Below are 14,649 nucleotides of genomic sequence, written 5' to 3' on the forward strand. Positions count from 1 at the left end.
ACACAGAGTTACAAGCTCATCTCTGGTAAGTTCTCCCAGTTATCACTTGTGTGAATTTGCAAACAGAGGACTTTGTTCTCACCAATGCCTGGTCAAACAGAAGTTCTCTCCCATCAGGAATGTACTCAGGAAAGCAGCAGATGCAATAATTCACTATACATGTTTAAGGTGAAATAGCCAAAATAGACTTTATATATTTGTAGTATGTAAGCCTGCAGTAGTTCTACAGCTAGTTGCATCTTTGCATCCCAACTATCAATACTAAAAATCAAATATTGATTGATTGTGCTGGTGGAGGGATTAAATTATCTTTTATCCTTCCCATAAAAAAGGATATTTACAAAGTCGTTGTCAAAGGAAGAAGGAAGCAAAGTAGGCGTACTCAGCAAACTGCAAAGAAAAAAGTATTGCACGTGTGTGTTAAGGACTTACTAATGCACAATTACTTTTCTGAATTTTTTTTAATGTCGGTGGTATTTGACAGCTTCTTTTTAAAAAAATGTTTGTTTCGTGTTAGGGTATAGCCAATTAACAACGCTGTGATAGTTTCAGGTGTACAGAGAAGGGACTCAGCCATACATGTACATGGATCCATTCTCCCCCAAACTGCCTTCTCATCCAGGCTGTCACATAACATTGAGCAGAGTTCCCTGTGCTGTATGGTAGGACCTTGTTGATTATCTGTTTTAAATATAGCAGGGTGTACATGCCCGTCCCAAACTCCCTAACTATCCCTTCCCCCATTCTTCCCCCTGGCAACCATAAGTTTGTTTTTGAAATCTGTGAGTCTCTTTCTGACAGCTTCTTTTAAATTTCTCATTTCTTTGAATTCCTTTCTCATTGTAAATAAATGCTTCTGTGTCTAGTTTTATATTTGTAAACATGGATCTGTTTGAAGAGGCTCACTGATTGCATAAGCTTCAGATCTCACAAACCCTGGATCTGTCCTTGCTCCTAACCCAACCCTTGGTGTGGGAATATTTTCCTTGCAACAGCAAGAAAAATGGACTCTTCTTGGTTGGCAAATGATGCTAAAAGTCATACAAAATTTGATTTGAGAATTCAAAAACCGGAGTGGTCAGAAGCAAGGGAGGAAAACAAAGAAGCTGGTTGTTCAAAGGCATTTTCCTAAAGGCCTCCTGTATTAATAATCCCTGCAAGTCCTAGGGTAAGGTCGATTTGATAAAGATAAGAGGCTGATTACATTAATACTATTTTGCTTTGCAAATGAAGGCTGAGAGGAATGGTTTAGGGACTGCTCCACAGGACAGTCTTTCAAGAGTCACTGTAGACCATTTCAATTCATAATCATCTTTGCGTTCCTGGGGATGTTTTCTAATGATGTTTTTAACTTATGTCCAAGCATAACATCTCCCAGGGAATTTTGATAGTTGCTGGAAAGTGTGATAAAGAAATATATGTTACAAGCTCTTAGAGGTAGTCCTGTGGCAAAGTCCTACTCATGCTTCTATAAGAACTTAATCCTCCCTCCCTCCCTTCTTTCCTTCCTTCCTCTCTTCTTTTCCCATTTCTAGCAGGGAAGTTGGATAATGTAGGAGAAATAAAGTGCCCAACTATTACATGGTCTTCTGAGAGAAGAGGTTTAAATGCACCCACATATCTAGTAGAATAACACACAGTTAAAAACATGGGTTTTGGAAGCCAACAGACCCAGGGATGAGACCCACTTTCAACAGAGCCTTCAGATCCAGGCAAAAGCTGACATAGGAATAGGCATAACTAATTTCATCAAGAGACAAGCCATTGCGTTGACTAAATCATCTCAAGTAAATTTCATGGAGACTAAATGTTCTTTTCTTTGTCATCAATTAGTTTTGGTGTGCTGTATCAATAGCTTTAATCAGAAAGATTAAGATGTATTGATTCCACTCTATGGGATGTTATAGTTTCTATTTCCAAAATATTGGAAAATGATGGGTTGAACAAGGTTCAAGTTTTCTTGACTGATTTTTTTCTGCTTTTATAGACTGTTGCACACTGTGGGTTTGGAAGAGGAGGAAGGAGTAGGTCATGTTCCTCAAACTTCTTTAGCCAGAGGATCTATTTTTGGGTGGAGTATGTCAAGGATGTGTGTTCTATGGGCTATACTTTCAGAAAGAATCCCCAGTCTTGGGAGATCGCACTGTGACTCTCACCTACACGTATCTCAACAGCAAACCATCTCTGAGCCATATAGATGTCAGCAGGCTGTTTATTTAGTTGCTCTTTAATCTGTCTCCATGTTTCTTTGGGTCCCTGTGAGTCCCTGTACCACACCCCCATGCAGAGGCCCTGTTCTGGTTCTTCTGTTAAATCGAATTTTCCAACATAAATTTAAAAGGGGGAGGCTATATAAAAAAAGATTTTTTAAGAAATGGAAACCAAGACAATATGCCGTTTGTCCAAACACAGAATAAACTTGGCATCCTGAGATGTTCAACCACGTCATGTCATCATACCTCCTAATGGGAGAGAGGGCCTGCTAATTGCTGAGATTGAATCATCTCATTTTAGGGCAGAGTTACTAACCGATGCCAAACCAATTTGCCGCTCTGTTAACTTTAGAAATTAAAACACTAATAGATGCATGGGCTTTCCAAACACAGGGATAGTATTTCAATACTAAATAAACGTTGTTGCCAGGGAAAGGGGTGTTTTCTCTTCCATTTCTTTGCCACAAAAGGAACATGGGCTCTAGGGCTCTTTGGCTCAGGTGGAAACAAACATATTTTAGGGAGAATGGATTCCACCAGCAGGTCCCCATTTCTCTTGGAATTTTTTAAGGTCAAGAAACTTCTCTTGACATTTACAAAAGATTCTTCAACTTGCAGCTGTATCCATCTCAAACTATTCAGGGTGTGTGAGTCGCTCAGTCGTGTCTGACTCTTTGCAACCTCATGGACTATAGCCTGCCAGGTTCCTCTGTCCATGGAGTTCTCCAGGCCAGAATATTGGAGTGGGTTGCCATTCCATTCTCCAGGGGATCTTTCTGACCTGGGGATTGAACCTGAGTCTCCTGCATTGTAGGCAGATTCTTTACCATCTGAACCACAAAGGAACTTTTCTAAAGATAACCAAAAAAGGAGAAATAAGAAGAATAGCCTTCCCAAATCACATATATTATATATGTACATGAAATTAAAATGTGTATCTATATTTGTATATGTATATAAAATAAAAACATATGTATGCATGTGTGTATGTATATAATACATAATCCCCCAATTAAGGAATCTTTGAGGTAGGGGGTAGAATTTCTGAAAATAGAAAAGACTAACTACAAAAAAATGTGTCTCTCCCAGCCATCAACAATGGCCCTTTTTTTAAGCTCCTAGAACACTTAACTCAACAGCCCTCCTCTGCTCTATTGTTTGCTGTACTCTCTCCTCTGAGCACTTGTGAGCTCCTTCAGGGTGGAAACCTTGCTCCCACTTGTGGGTCCCTCAGCCCCTGGGGCAGCAACAAGCTTGTACCAGAGGCTGGGTAAATGTTTGTCACGTTAAGTCATGTTGAACTTGGAGAGCAGCTTGCTAGCACTCACTACTATTATCTCCATGAGATTGGAGGCAAATTCTTTAACCTCTCTGGATCACAGTTTCTATGCATCTCAAACAAGCAAGTTGAATTAAATGACATCCATGATCTTCCCTAGATCTAAATATCCCCAAGTCTGTTTCTCTACCTCAAGGTCTTCACCAGCAAAGTGAGGATAAACTCTGATTTAGCTCTGGGTACAGACAGAGAAGGGGCTTCCCTGGTAGCTCAGCTGGTAAAGAATCCACCTACAATGCAGGAGACCCCGGTTTTTTCAATTCCTGGGTCCAGAAGATCCCTGGAGAAGGGAGAGGCTGTCCACTCCAGTATTCTTGGATGTCCCTGGTGGCTCAGCTGCTAAAGAATCCTCCTGCAATGCGGGAGACCTGGGTTTGATCCCTGGGTTGGGAAGATTCCCTGAAGGAGGGCATGGCCAACCCACTCCAGTATTCTTGCCTGGAGAATCACGGAAGGACAGAGGAGCCTGGCAGCCTGCAGTTCATGGGGTCACAAAGAGTCAGACACCACTGAGCAACTAAGCACAGCACAGATGAGAAAGGGTTTTCTCCTCTTTTCCTGAGTGTTCCTTGCTGTGACCCGTGACTCTAAATGTAGGATGAGGTCACCAGCCCTAGGATATGTTTAGAGAATGTGCAAATGTTCCTTTTCATGTTCTTCCCTTGTGGCTTCCCTGGTGGCTCATATAACTGACCTTCCCTGGTAGCTCAGATGGTAAAGAATCCTGCAATGCAGGAGACCCAGGTTTGATCCCTGGATCAGGAAGACCCCTGGAGAAGGGAATGGCTAACCCACTCTGGTATTCTTGCCTGGAGAATTTCATGGACAGAGAAGCCTGGCAGATCACTAAGAGTTGGACACAACTGAGAGACTAACATTTTCACTTTTTTTTCACATTCTAACCCTTGTGACATGGTGACTGAATTTCACCACCACAACAGTACTTCCTGTATTTGTTTTGTGTTTTATATTTTATAAATACTGTCTCGTGTATTTTATCTTTTGATACTCACAACTGCCTCACAAAGTAGGAAGAGAAGATATTATTCCCAGATATGGAAATGCATCTCAGAGAAGTTAATTTGACTAAAGGCACGCAGAAGTTATGCTGGTCTGAATTGAGCCTGGGGGTTCTTTTTCCCTGGACTTAGTCTCTGAATTTAGGCATCATGACCAGGAAGTAAATCTGTAACTTGGGGGAGAGGGGTGAGGGTGATACTTAGGACCCATCCTCTCAACCCTCTTCTGCAGAACCAATCAGCAAACATTGTTAATGTCTCATGTATTTCAGTCCCAGAGCTGGTATAATGCCAGTACATTAATCCAGTACTTTCCACAGTGTATTTCATGAAGTATGGTGTGATTTCCCCGAAAAAAAGAAAATCTTGTGGTCAAATAATTGCGAAATACTCCATCTGCACCCTCTCTTAGAGCTTTTCCAGTATGTATTTGCAAATGAAAAGGCTGAGCAGTTCTGCGGTAAAGAGCCCTATTCAAACACTTGTAAATTCAATAGTTTCAAAACTATATTTAGAACCTTGTGCATGAAATATTATTGACAGGTTTCTGCCTACAGACCTTCCTGAGATCCTGCTGAAATAACAGTATAGATCCACAGAAGGGATAATCTCAAAAGGATAAGGGAAATGAGACAAGACTACCAAGGAACATGGAATTTAGACAAACTTCTGGAGGTGAGAAGGCAGCTGGGGGCACACTGACCGACAGCACAGAACAGAACAAATTATAGCACAGAAGAAACTCCAAGGGGGCTGCAGAGGAGGTGGGGGGCATGCACTTTCAGGACCCCAGAGAAGCTGTAGGCTTGAACTTGGCCAAATCCACAGGGAGCGGGAGGGGTGGTATGGGGCTCAACTGGAGTGACTCACTAAACGTCTGTCTTAGAACAGCTGTCTCAGTGGAGTTTGCCTCCAGGCTGAAGATGGAAGATCCCTGGGGCTTCCCTGGGGGTTCAGAGGTTAAGACTCGTGCTTCTAGTGCAGGAGGCACATGTTCTATCCCTGCTTGGGGAGCTAAGCTCCCTGGGGAGTTTCTTCTCCCCAGGAAGCTCTCTGAGTTGCTGGGGAAATGTGCTTCCAATGGGCATGTGGAAGTGCCCCCAGTCCTTCCCTTTTTGGGCACTTGGAGATCCATTTCCTCTCTACTCATTGTGAAGTGGCTTCCTCTGTGTCTCTTCCCTCGTAGGATACCATGGAAAGATCCTAAAAAGGCACACGTAGAAAATAAAACTAGAGTTATGAGGAGTTGAGAATGTCACTATGAAAAATGTAACAGAAGGGTTGGAAAACAAAGAAAATCTTTCAAATGCTGCCTGCCATATCAGTAAACAAAGGATGTTGAAGCTGTCACTCCATGAGCCACTGCAGCCCTGAGGAGACTCAGGATGGAGAAAAGCAAGATACTGGCCCTAGAGAGCTAAAGGGCATGTGAAAGGAATGATTTCAATGAGCCCAGCCTCTTGCAACTTCTGGCTGGAGAAAAAGACTAAATTCATTCACTTGAGGTATCTGGGTTTTTTTTTATTTTAATTAATGGTCATTTTTGATGTTCTAACCACCTGATTCTTGTTGCAAAAACTGTATATTCTGGCTCCTCCCTTATTTTTTCAGAGCAGTCCCCCTGAGCTACCTGAGAGGCTGTCTTCTGGGCCAAAGTCCTCAGAAAGTCCATGGAATAAAACATAATTCTCAATTTTTAGGTTGTGCTTTTTTCACTTGACAAAACTTAAAAAAAGAAAGAGAGATAACAAGAGGGAAGTAACAAGAAGCAGAGGTCAAACCCAGAAGGACAACACCCAACTAATATGAATTACAGAAAAAAATAGAGGGCAGGGCCATGCCTGACACATGGTGTACTCAGCACATTCAGCCAGACCCCAAACAGGTGAAGTTCCTGTCCTGGGAGCCAGTCAACCTTCTGTTAATAATAGGGCAGACCAGCTGTAACAAAGTGCAATGTCAGGAGCATAATGCAAACAAGGGATAAGGAAAGAGAGCAGTAGAGTTCTGTTGTGTAGAGTGAAGATGATATTTGAGAAGCGACACCACAGAAAGTAAGGAATTGAGCCTCGTTTAATCCATGTTTGCTGAATGAAGGAAAGAATGAAAGAATGTGGATAGACGAGTGATACAGCCCTGAGAAAGGCATCCCTCACTGTTCTCACCTACAACTGAGCAGTCCCACTCAGTAATCCCCAAGCTCTGTCCATCATAATTAGAAAGCAGGCTTCGATCGCATCCAGAAGAGCCACTGCAATTGTTGAGACCAGGCATTTGTGACTTCGGGGGACATCCCGTCTGTCCGATGATGTGTTAGGAGACCGAGGCAATGCTTTATCACAGGCTGGATTGCTTCTCTTGGCAAATGGTCTCCCCAGAGGTCCTAAGAGCTGGGGTTTTATACTGGGGCTATTTTTAGTTGTTCACAGAGGCTGCTGGGACCTATTGCTTCAGGAGGGGCTGGTGAAAACTTTACCCAAGGGAGAGGCATTGCCTTCTGCAATCTTAGCCTGAAGAACTCTCTAATGAGATGTGAGGATTTACAGTCTCTGAGAACTGGATGCCTCTTTCATGAAATACAAGATGAGGTAGCCCTGCTCTGTACCCAGCAGTCAGCAAGAAACCGGTCAAAGTTATTTTGGTCAATGGGGTGGTAATAGTTCCCATTCAAAATCTTTTGCTAAATAAAAGGGACTGTTTTGCTTTGGGACTGATTGATACTTGGAAAGTCTTGGTTGGGGGCAGGTCCGGAGAAGATGCCCCTCATGTTGAGTTTTCACGAGTGCATCCCAGCAGGGTGTGTGTTCCAAACTGCATGTCCTTTTCTTACCAGTAAAACAAAGCACTGACGGGCATTCAGGAAAGCAGTTTGTAAGGTCCGGTTGGGAGATTCTGAGCTTGGTATTTAATCTGCCACCTCCTTCTCTTCCAGGATAATAAGGGCAAGGCTGCCTGTAAAACCTACTGCTGTTGAAATCATCGTCCCAAAGCACAGTTCTGACCTTGCAAGTTCCTAGTTTTAAAACCCTAGATACTCCCTGCTACAGATGAAATACTATCTAAAAAGTCCTAGGTGCCATTTTAGAACTTCTGTATTCCAGGACAGTCCCAAGGTTTAATTTTGCTTCTCCTGTGCCTCCACCTTCAGCTCCTCTTGTGCTCCAATCAAACTATACCACTGAATGTTCCCTATAAAGGTATTTTCCACCTCCATGCCTGTGATGGACTCCATATTTGTATACTCCCCACATTCATATGTTGAAACCCTCAGTTTTACGCATATGAACCTATTTCATCCTCATAATAATCCAGTGAAAGATTAAATTGCCTAAGTCTACATAGCTAATAAGAGACAGGATCAGGATGTGAATCACACAGTCTAGCTCCAGGGTTTCTGCTGTAACCACTAAGCAACCTGCCTCCCAGTGACATAGGATTTAGAAGGATGATGTGATTGCGGAGGCCTAGCATCTCATCCTTGGTCCCAGGTCCCATCTGCCACCTGCGTGCCTACATTTCCTTCAGAGTTTAAAGTCTTCCTCTTCCATGAAGCCCTCGCTGAGAAGTCCAGTCCCCTTCCATTTCTGAATGCCTTCAGTGCTTATTTGACAACATGTATCATGTATTCTTGCAACTGACTCTGTCTCAACTCTCATGTTAGTTCTAAATACTTTACAGTGGGTGTTACTCCTTCCTTCTAGCCAGCAGGTCAGAGCCTCACCAGTGAAGGTCCCCAGCTTAGACTGCTTTTCTATTGCTCACAACACCTGCACACCAAGTGCAGAGTACAGGCTTCATAAAAGACTCATCAGCCTGTTTGTGTGAAGATGGATTAAAGGCATGCACAGGGAGGAACAGGCAATTGGCCTGAGCTCATTCTTGCAACTACACATTGTTTATGATGGATCAAGAGTTCACCACACCTACAAGAAAATCACTCAACCTTCACCCTCATATCTTCTCAGTAAGCAGACCCCTTGCCCCACCCCAGATAATCCCCTCTGCTTTAACGTGGCAAGTTGTTTTGACTGAGAAGGACCTTGATCTCTGTGTCTAATTTCCAGACTTAATGCTGTTTGGTCCAAGTGGCCAATGGGACAGCATCTTCAGTCCTCAAAGTTACTGCTGCTTTGATGGATAACACTTACCACAGACCCTCAGTGGGCCTGGGCATGGCCAGTGGATACTGACAGCTTTACTGAGATTCACAGGCTCTACAACGAGCTGTAGAGCTTTGGCTAGTCAGTTGCCACTTGAAAGCAATTGATTCATATGAACTGATAGCACAGATACTACTTATCGAGGAGAATAATTTTCACTGGTGATTTCTTTATTTTTTGGGTAGGACCACTCTTCTTTTTCACTAAATCCAATCACTGAACCTTTTATTTTTAGACAAGGGAATAAAGACCCAAGGCAGGGCCTGTGACCACATAGCTGATGAGTCTTCATGCTGCATCTGAGCCCAGATCACCCTACAGTGGTACTGTCTTACAGAACTTTCTGAGATGCTAGAAATATTCTCTAGGTGTACTTTTCAATATAGTGGCCAGTAGCCACAGATGTCTGACTGGCACTTGAAATGTGGATAGCATGACTAAGGAACTGAATTTTTAAGATTTTTTTTTTCAGTTAAATTAATTTAAATTTAAACGCCACAGGGAGCTAATGGCTAGTGTTTTGAACAGCACAGTTCTAGAAGAACCAAGACAGTTAACAGAGGGTTGCTATTGTAAATACAAAAAGACTATCCACCAAATCCTTTCCTTTCTTGCCACCATAAGAGAGCAGGACACAAATACTTCTGTAGATGGGAAAAACATGCAGTTTGTACTCCAGTTAACAAAAGGCCTGCATGTCAGTTACTCATTACCACCTGACATATTTACCCTGCAATTGTTATCACTGAAACCTCAGAACATTAGTGGTTTCGTAAACAATGTGTCCTCTTGTTTATAAGCTGTTGCTGCGTTACTGTTGTGCACCAAGCTGGGCAATAATGAGGAGCTGGCACTTTTGCAAACCCACAGGCTCATGAAGGGATGCAGAGAGCTCTGCTCATAAAGCATAAACACGGGGCATGGCTTCAAGCCCAGGTTTCTAATCTTTGTCCTCACAAGATTACACAGAACACTTGGTTTCAGGGCTGAAAACATGTTCCACTCACAGGGAGTCATCTCATATTTTTAAGGGCGTGTCATTTGGTGGAAGAGCTGCCAGTCAGTGAATTTTCCTATGGACACAATACAATTTATACACAAAATCAACCTGGATTCTTCAGGCCTGGGTATTGGAAGACAGCTTAAAAATAGCATTCCCTTCTAATAGTAGTGAAGTCCTCTTTTCCTCCAGGTTTTCAAGGAAACTCATGGAATCACCAGAGGCTTGAATGGTAAGAAGATAAACGATGAGAAGATGGCATTGTATTTTGACTTTTGTTGATGAATAATTAGCTGGGACATCTATTTTCCTGTCCCCTCGTTACTCAGAACTTAAAGTGCAAAATAAAAACAACATAGTCTTAAAAGAAAATGGAAAGATGGAAGGTCAGCAAGCAGCTTTTGACTGAAGGCCATCTGCAATAGCTAACTCCCACAATATCACTTTAATGTCATTATCATTAGACTTTAATCTAGTTGAACTTTATGACTATATTCCAAACTCCAATTCAGACTTGACTTCAAGGGACCAATATTTGAAAGAAAGGAGAAGCAACTCAAGTGAAATGAGGATCTTAAAATCAATTTTGACAATCTCTATTTTGGACAAGATGGAAGAAAAGGAAACAGATTTCCATTTAACAATAGAAACTTTCTTTAAACAACAGGTAGAGCAGACAAACTATGTGGAGTGATGGTTTTCAGACACTGGAGACAGGTAACATAGAGCCCCAATACAGGCTGACTCTCTCTGAGTTGAGGAGACAGCAGAGGCTGATACTTCAGAAGGTCAAGGCAGCTAGAATTCACAGATCTAAATAACAGACAGGATGGAGGTGCAGAGAGAGAGACAGTGATAGAATTAGAGCTAGATACATAGGTAGATAGATGCAATCCATATTTTTAACCTGATGGAAAATTAGCTCAAAATGGATTTTAGAGTCAAATATAAAACCCCAAATTGAAAAACTTCTAGAAGAAAATATAGGAGAAAATCTTTGTGACCTTGGAGTAGACAAACATTTCTTAGAACAGAAAAAGCACAAACCATAGAAGAAAGAAATCAATACATGGACTTCATCATAATCACAACCTTCAGTCTTCAAAACACACTTATGAAAAGGAAAAGCCTCTCTAAACTATGTGAAAAATACTTATCTGATAAAGAAATTGTATTTTGACTATATCAGAAACTCTTAAAATTCAATAATATTAATATAACAATGCTAAAATAACAATAATAAGCAAAATATTTGAACAGATACTTCATCAGAGAAGATGCAAAAATGGCTAATAATCACATGAAAAGATGTTTAATATCATAAGTCATTAAAAATAAAGTAAATCAAAGCTGCCATGAAAGATCACTATACATTTATCAGTACACCTACAACTTAAAAGATTGACAATACCAAGTACTGGAAAAGAAGAAATTAGAAATCTTTCATAAATTTTCCCAGCCACCTTGCAAAGAACTTGAAAGATTTTTAAAATAAGGTTAAACATTCACTGACCATATGCCCCAATAATTCCACCCTTAGGTATTTGACCAAGAGAAATGAAAACACAATCAACACAAAAGCTTATACGTGGACACTTATAGCCATTTTATTAATAATAGTCAAAACCTGGGAAAGAACCCAAGTATTCGTCAACTGCTGAATGAATGAACAAATTGTGGTACGGTCACACAGTGGAATATTACTTAGCAACAAAAAGGAACCACCTACTGATGTATGTACTGATATGGGTGAATTCAGAAACATTATGCTAAGTGAAAGAAACCACACACAAAAGGTTACAGAGATTAATTCAATTTATACAATGCTTTTGAAAAGGCAAAACTATGATGATAGAAAGATGTGTGGTTTCCAGGATTCAGGGCGTGGCTGGGAGGGGCCCCATAGCAAAGGGTCAAGAGGGAATTTTCTTAGATCATGGAGATATTCCTTATCATGATTGTGATGACTGTTATACAACTGTATATATTTGTTCAAAATTCAAAGACGAGTGCACTTAAAATTGCTGAATTTAGTATATGTAAATTATGTCCCAACAAAATCGACACTCAAAAAAGGAAGGTCCATGCTAGGATATATAGTATAGTACCATCTGTACTAAACAAAAGAAAAAAAAAGATAATTTCAAATATATGAACATACATATATTTGACAGGATTGTGTAAAATGTTTCAGGAAGCATAGAAGAATAGAATAAACACAATAGAATAAATCACCTCAGAAAATGGAAATGGAATGCCTGAGGGAGTGAGGTAGAAGAGGGACTATCTTTTATACCTTTCAAATTTTGAACCACGCAAATTGTGTGTGTGTGTGTGTGTGTGCACTAAGTCACTCAGTCATGTATGACTCTTCGAGACCCTAAAGACCATTGCCCTCCAGGCATCTCTGTTCACGGGATTCTCCAGGCAAGAATACTGGAGTGGGTTGCCATGCTGTCCTCCAGGGGATCTTCCGCACCCAGGTATCAAAGAGATCCAGCATCTCTATGTCTCCGGCATTGGCAGGTGGGTTCTTTACCACTAGCGCCACCTGGGAAGTGCTGTGCAAATGGTAAATGTATTCAAAAGGGGAGAAGAGTCAGCTGGGCTCCAAAACCTGTTACTGTTCAACGTGAGTTGAATCAAAGTCCTGTTGCTATGTGAGAGAGAGAGGTAAAAAGATAATTATCACATTGTTTTGGGTTGAATTACGTCTCCCTAACATTCGTATGTTGAATCCTAATCCCCAGGGCCTCAGAATGGGACGATATCGGAGACAGAGTCTTTACTGAAGTAATCCAGTCAAAACGTGATCATTAGGGTGATCCTAATGGGATCAGTGTACAGGAGACAGGGATCAAGACCATCCCCATGGAAAAGAAATGCAAAAAAGCAAAATGGCTGTCTGGGGAGGCCTTACAAGTAGCTGTGAAAAGAAGAGAAGCGAAAAGCAAAGGAGAAAAGGAAAGATATAAGCATCTGAATGCAGAGTTTCAAAGAATAGCAAGAAGAGATAAGAAAGCCTTCCTCAGCAATCAGTGCAAAGAAATAGAGGAAAACAACAGAATGGGAAAGACTAGAGATCTCTTCAAGAAAATCAGAGATACCAAAGGAACATTTCATGCAAAGATGGGCTCAATAAAGCACAGAAATGGTATGGACCTAACAGAAGCAGAAGATATTAAGAAGAGGTGGCAAGAATACACAGAAGAACTGTACAAAAAAGATCTTCACGACCCAGATAATCACGATGATGTGATCACTGATCTAGAGCCAGACATCCTAGAATGTGAAGTCAAGTGGGCCTTAGAAAGCATCACTATGAACAAAGCTAGTGCAGGTGATGGAATTCCAGTTGAGCTATTTCAAATTTTGAAAGATGATGCTGTGAAAGTGCTGCACTCAATATGCCAGCAAATTTGGAAAACTCAGCAGTGGCCACAGGACTGGAAAAGGTCAGTTTTCATTCCAATCCCAAAGAAAGACAATGTCAAAGAATGCTCAAACTACCGCACAGTTGCACTCATCTCACATGCTAGTAAAGTAATGCTCAAAATTCTCCAAGCCAGGCTTCAGCAATACATGAACCATGAACTTCCTGATGTTCAAGCTGGTTTTAGAAAAGGCAGAGGAACCAGAGATCAAACTGCCAACATCTGCTGGATCATGGAAAAAGCAAGAGAGTTCTAGAAAAACATCTATTTCTGCTTTATTGACTATGCCAAAGCCTTTGACTGTGTGGATCACAATAAACTGTGGGAAATTCTGAAAGAGATGGGAATACCAGACCACTTGACCTCCCTCTTTTGAAATCTGTATGCAGGTCAGGAAGCAACAGTCAGAACTGGGCATGGAACAACAGACTGGTTCCAAATAGGAAAAGGAGTATGTCAAGGCTGTATATTGTCACCCTGTTTATTTAACTTCTATGCAGAGTACATCATGAGAAACGCTGGACCGGAAGAAACACAAGCTGGAATCAAGATTGCCGGGAAAAATATCAATAACCTCAGATATGTAGATGACACCACCCTTATGGCAGAAAGTGCAGAGGAACTAAAAAGCCTCTTGATGAAGGTGAAAGAGGAGAGTGAAAAAGTTGGCTTAAAGCTCAACATGCAGAAAACGAAGATCATGGCATCCGGTCTCATCACTTCATGGGAAATAGATGGGGAAACAGTGGAAACAGTGTCAGACTTTATTTTTGGGGGCTCCAAAATCACTGCAGATGGTGACTGCAGCCATGAAATGAAAAGACACTTACTCCTTGGAAGGAAAGTTATGACCAACCTAGATAGCATATTCAAAAGCAGAGACCTTTGCCAACAAAGGTCCGTCTAGTCAAGGCTATGGTTTTTCCTGTGGTCATGTATGGATGTGAGAGTTGGACTGTGAAGAAGGCTGAGTACCAAAGAATTGATGCTTTTGAACTGTGGTGTTGGAGAAGACTCTTGAGAGTCCCTTGGACTCCAAGGAGATCCAACCAGTCCATTCTGAAGGAGATCAGCCCTGGGATTTCTTTGGAAGGAATGATGCTAAAGCTGAAATTCCAGTACTTTGGCCACTTCATGCGAAGAGTTGACTCATTGGCAAAGACTCTGATGCTGGGAGGGATTGGGGGCAGGAGGAGAAGGGGACGACAGAGGATGAGATGGCTGGATGGCATCACTGACTCGATGGACGCGAGTCTGAGTGAACTCCGGGAGTTGGTGATGGACAGGGAGGCCTGGCGTGCTGCGATTCATGGGGTTGCAAAGAATCGGACACAAGTGAGCGACTGAACTGAACTGAATGGGATCATTATGGCAGACCCCTAATCCAATATGACTTGTGTCCTTATAAGAAGAAAAAAGTAGGACAGAGACACACACAGAGGAAGACACAGGAGGAAGACAGCATCTCCGAGTCGAGGAGAGAG

At 41.7% G+C, this 14,649-nt stretch overlaps 1 protein-coding gene across 1 annotated transcript in view; it reads right to left on the minus strand.

Moving 5' to 3' along the window:
• The window catches only part of CLIC5 (chloride intracellular channel 5), a 171,508-nt gene that overhangs the window by 146,142 nt on the left and 10,717 nt on the right, over positions 1–14,649 (minus strand). The gene's annotated exons all lie outside the window — the stretch shown is intronic.

This window comes from Bos javanicus, chromosome 23, assembly GCF_032452875.1.
Source record: "Bos javanicus breed banteng chromosome 23, ARS-OSU_banteng_1.0, whole genome shotgun sequence".
NCBI classification, from domain to species: Eukaryota; Metazoa; Chordata; class Mammalia; order Artiodactyla; family Bovidae; genus Bos; species Bos javanicus.